Here is a 6,000-nt window from a genome sequence, read left to right on the forward strand (position 1 = left end):
TCAATGTCCATAAGAAATGTGAATTTAATACTTGTACTTTTATCTTTGACCTTAAAAATTGTCATTTCTCACATTCGGTATATCGTTACCTCGATCCAGTGCCTCATAGTTATTCAACACGCCTTAAAACTGGTGAAAACTTCTATATTCCTAAGGCTAATCTTACTTTGAGCCAACAGAATTTGAAATATGCTGCAACTATGCTATGGAACAAACTTCCAGATTCTATAAAAAAGTTAAGTGAAAGAAAGCATTCTAAACGTCATTTAAAACACTGGCTACTTGCCTGTTGATACTATCTTCCCAAAAAGTCGTGGGGTTTTCTGGTCACGTTGTCTTGTTGTTTTCTTATCTGTCTCATATCATTTGTTTCCCATTATTTTTTTTTTTATCTGTACCTGATATGAAATATAGTTTGCAATTATTGCCATAGATTTTTCTGTCCATATCCGCAGATGTACACCTTATGTTATCTATATAGTATAAACATTAGGGGCCACAACTCGACTAGTTCAGAAGAACTATATTGTGGTCCCCGCTAGGAATACCTGCTAAATTATAGAACATAAATTTAACAATTGTACCAATTTCTCTATTTTATTTTTTTTTCCATGTGTCTTTTGAGTGAATGTAAGTTTATATTTCTAGCGAAATAAACTGAAACTGAAACTGAAACTGAAACCATGTAGAATTTCTTGGCTTGGAGCGTACAAACACATTCAGTGTCATCCAATGGCACGTCCATTTACTCACTACACAACAATTTCCCCCTGACAATACACGCAGTGCCCATAGCAAGGCATTCCTTGCGGCGTCTTCTCGAAATGTGACGTTTTCATCTCACTTTTCACTGACAGAGATTTTCCACCTTCATTTTACTGTCACGTGCACTTCCGGTTTATTTTATTTCTTACTTTCGGTGATACTGTCTCACGATTTTGGCTTGCTCCCACATGCAGGATGGTTCACATTGAAAAATGTTTCATGGCCTGAATACAAGACAGTTCATGAATGTATTTGCACGTCCGCCTGTGTTCACTTCTCCTTGTTCACAATTTATCATAGTAGCCTAAAGATACACAAAAGATGACACCGTCAAATACCGCTGGCTCTCTTATACAGCATCACCCATTCGTGTACCGTTGGCCGTTCGTCCACCAAATCAGACGGTTAAACTTTCGCTCACTCATGTCGTACAATAACGAAACCTTTCAGAAGTTTACCTCTAGAGGATAAAAACAAAATGTAGAAGATGAAATTACTCGCTCATCTGCCATTCTCCAACGAACTACATCTAGAAATGTTGATTTATGAAACACATTTGACGAATCGATCAAGTTTATGTCAACTATTCCAGACACAATATACACAATATGATACATACAACATACATACATATCATATACATCTATATATATATATAATATATATATATATATATATATATATATTACCATATAGAAGAGCAGTAGGCCGACAGATGTAGAGAGGATATTAATTCTTCGAGTTTTGCGCATTCGTGATCAACGGTTAGTTTTTGTAATTGAACGATATATCCGTTGATCGTGAGTACGTGAAACTGTAGCAATGGACATTCAGTGTAATCGGTGTTTGTATATGTTTTTAAAGTTAACGTCAATGCTTCCACCAAATACACTTTCATCGGAGTATACACTTTGAATTGTCTTTCACTGAGTACAATGAATAGTACTATTACCTTATCGTCCGTAGCTAACCAGAGCGAGGCTCGCACGAGGTTTACATCTCATACAAGAAGCTTCAATGGCTCGTTGGAGCTGAAGTTCATTTAAGGTCATGATTTCGGAAATCTCCTGGCTGTAAACGCTGCTACCGGGATGGTCCGTTGCCTGAACTGGTTCTGGAGTTGAGAGTTGACTTGAGCAGACAGTTCTGGAGTGTTCTTCGGTCGGTAACAGACGGGTTTTAACCATAGGCGCTTGGCACATTGCTGGGATAATAATCGTATTTAATATGTAGAATGTCTATATACGACTTGATTATTCAATAAAAGAATCACCATACGTGATATTAGTGTAGGCCTACAGGCCTACATGTTGACTGGGGCGAATGGCTATGGCTGCCTGGCTCGGCCCTGCGAACGCACTGCATAATCATCAATGTGTAGAATGTCTACATGACTTGATTATTTAATAAAGAATAACGGTACATGATATTACTGTACATGTGAGCTAGCTTAACCGAGCGGCTGTAGAGCTCTGCAGGGCTTGGGCCCGTTGTCCACAGTGCTGCACAGACAGGATGGAAAGGTAAGAAAGCTTTTCACCGCCCGATTTCAAAAATCAGCGAAATTCACGAACTCTGAGCGTTTCCGGTGATAAAAACTGGTCAACGGTCAGATGGTTGCATAAACAATCGATCGACTGGCCTCTTTTGCCTAAAATCATACCTTACCCTATGCTACTGGCGAGAAATCGTCCTGAAATCGGCTGGGCACACCAACCCAGCGCCGGCCATTTTGAATCAGCTGCATGCAATGTACGCGTCCAATGAGCAATATTGAAAGACAATACGTCATCTGCGAAGGGTTGTATGCAGTACGTCATTGTATGCAGCTGATTCAAAATGGCCGGCGCTGGGTTGGTGTGCCCAGCCGATTTCAGGACGATTTCTCACCAGTAGCATAGGGTAAGGTATTATTTTAGGCAAAAGAGACCAGTCGATCGATTGCTTATGCAACCATCTGACCGTTGACCAGTTTTTATCACCGGAAACGCTCAGAGTTCGTGAATTTCGCTGATTTTTGAAATCGGGCAGTGAAAAGCTTTCTTACCTTTCCATTCTGTCTGTGCAGCAGTGGACAACGGGCCCAAGCCGGGTCCAAGCCCTGCAAAGCTCTACAGCCGCTCGGTTAAGCTAGCCGACAATGTACAGTAATATCACGTACCGTTATTCTTTATTAAATAATCAAGTCATGTAGACATTCTACACATTGATGATTATGCAGTGCGTTCGCAGGGCCCGAGCCAGGCAGCCATAGCCATTCGCCCCAGTCAACATGTAGGCCTGTAGGCCTACACTAATATCACGCATGGTGATTCTTTTATTGAATAATCAAGTCGTATATAGACATTCTACATATTAAATACGATTATTATCCCAGCAATGTGCCAAGCGCCTGTGGGCTGTATTGTGCATTTACCAGGGCATAATCGGCAAAAGAGAAGCGTCGACGAAAGTCGGATAACATTGATGGTGATGATACAGAAGGTGTTGGTTCCGATTGTTGGCCTGGACGCACTGACAAATTTGGACAAGGGAAATAGAGTCCGTGCTGTATTTTATACACTGGTCTAGCTCAGCTGTCATTTCCCTTGGCTTTGTCGTCGCTCTTCTGCCTTCCATTTTGTCTTATCATCGCACAAAGGTCTAATTCCTGACTGTCCATTTCGACAACACCAGAAGATGCACCTCCGTCTCCACTGGTAAGAACGGTGCCACTCGCACCTTCATCGGGATTTCTACCAATCGCGCCTTTGTCAGGACTTTCGCCTTCATTATAATAAAAGCGCTACTGTAATAAGGTTCGATGGGATCCAATCCTGAAAGTGGTATCTGCGGGCCAAGCCTTTCACTAACCAAGAACTTGAAGAAGTTGTTTCGTGGTACTTTGATTTCCTCTGCACCATTTGGTAATTCAGGTGGAGTCGTATTCTGAGTTGACTTCGGTGACTCTTTCGATGGACCGGCAGCAGCAGATGCTTCTGTTGCTGGATCGTAAGCAACGCTGGTGGCAGATACATATGATGATGAACCAGAGGACCAAAAACCAAGCTGGTCGCAGATGCGTAAAGCGAGGAACCAGAAGCCATGCTAGTTGCATCTGAATATGATGATGCACCAGAAACCATGCTTGTGGTGGAGATACATGGCGATGGAGCAGAAACTATGCTATTCGCAGATGAAGATGGCGATGGAACTGACAGAACGTAAGACGTAGATGGACCAGAAACCAAGCTGGTCGTAGATGAACATTTCGATGGACCAGAAACCAAACTGGACAAAGATGAAGATGGCGATGGACCAGAAACCATGCTGGTCATAGATGAACATTTCGATGGACCAGAAACCAAGCTAGACACAGATGAAGATGGCGATGGCCAAGACAGCAAGCCAGTCGTAGAAGAGGATACTGATGGACTGGAAACCACATCAGACTCTGATGCGCATGTCGATGGACTGGAAACCATGCTGGTCGTAGATGAACATGGCAATGGACCAGAATCATCGCTAGGTGGCTCACCATCTTCACGATCAGCCTGGCCGTAAGAATATCCTAAGACTATAGCCACGGCATTGCATACCTGGAGTCCATTATTTTCATCATCTTCTGGATCTTCATCATCTTCTTCTGAATCTAAAACAGATGAAAGATTGAGAATGAGACAGCGAGCAAACAAATGATTTGAACAATGGGGTATTTCAATAATTATTCTTCAAAAGTGTCAGTCTTGCGAGCGAACCAATTTTTTTAAAAAGTCCACGGGTTTAATAACCATGGGGGTTCAAGGATTTAAGAGGTGAGGAACAGGGGTCGGATATTATTGGGTACCAGAGAGGATTTCTCTAATTTACTTTTAATAGACTGAAAATACAATAAACTGAATCAGTCTGCAAAAATTATGCAGAATGTTTTTAAAAGACAAACTATCACCTTTATCAACAGGTAAATCTCTTGCAAAAAATCATTTTAGAATGTACAGTCCGCTCAACTTTCACAATCACTCTCACTGAATGAAGTCCTATGAGTCCATACTCAGAGTCACATGGATGACTTTGAGAACCGTCAGTTTATTGTGTTTTAAAATTACTGATGTATCATTCACACACACACACACACACACACACACACACCACACACACACACACGCACACATATATGTATATTATCAAGATTATCAATGACTCCATCACTTCTGCAACATTTCCATCAATTTTCAAGACAGCTCTTATAACACCTCTCCTCAAAAAGCCATCGTTAGACCCCAATGATCTAAAAAACTACCGCCCTGTTTCTAATCTTCCATTCTTGTCCAAGATAACAGAAAGAATAATTCTCATGCAATTAAATGACCACATCAGCTCCAATAATCTCCTCAGCCCCATTCAGTCTGCCTATAGACCTAACATAGCACTGAAACTGCTCTCTTGAGAATATTTAATGATCTCTTGAATGCTCTTGATAATGGCAAAGTCAGCATTTTGACCCTTTTAGATCTTTCAGCTGCTTTCGATACTATAGACCACAGCATCCTCCTTCACAGACTTCAGCACACTTTTGGAATAACTGAATCTGCGCTGTCCTGGTTTGAGTCCTATCTTTCTAGTAGAACGCAAACTGTTACTATCAATGGTGTGAGATCAGACTCGTCCATTCTCTCGTTTGGAGTTCCTCAAGGTTCTGTACTTGGGCCCGTCTTGTTTGTCATGTACACAGAACCACTCTTCGAAATTGTCAGAAATCACGGAGTGCAGCACCATGCTTTGCTGACGATAACCAACTTTATAAAGTCAGCACAATTGACAATATTCAAGTGACAATCAATACTGTGCAAAATTGTATTAGTGACGTCAAAACTTGGATGACCCACAATAAACTTCAGTTGAACGACAACAAAACTGAAGCAATGGTGGTCATATCTCAAAGATCATCTCCAAAATTAACCCCTACCTCTATGCGTGTCGGGAATTCTGATATTCAATTTGTTAGAAATGTGAAAAACCTTGGTGTCACACTTGACTGTCACTTGAATATGTCGCTTCATGTTCAAAATATTTGTAGAGTCGCCTACATCCACCTCCGACATATTAGTTCAATTCGTCACTTACTCACTGTGGAAGCCACCAAAACTTTAATCTGCGCACTTGTACTTTCGCGCCTGGACTATTGTAACTCTCTTTTAGCTGGTTGTCCCAAATATTTACTCCAAAAGTTGCAGAGAGTGCAAAATGCTGCTGCAC

The sequence above is a fragment of the Ptychodera flava genome, chromosome 14 (assembly GCF_041260155.1).
Source record: "Ptychodera flava strain L36383 chromosome 14, AS_Pfla_20210202, whole genome shotgun sequence".
Taxonomy (NCBI): domain Eukaryota; kingdom Metazoa; phylum Hemichordata; class Enteropneusta; family Ptychoderidae; genus Ptychodera; species Ptychodera flava.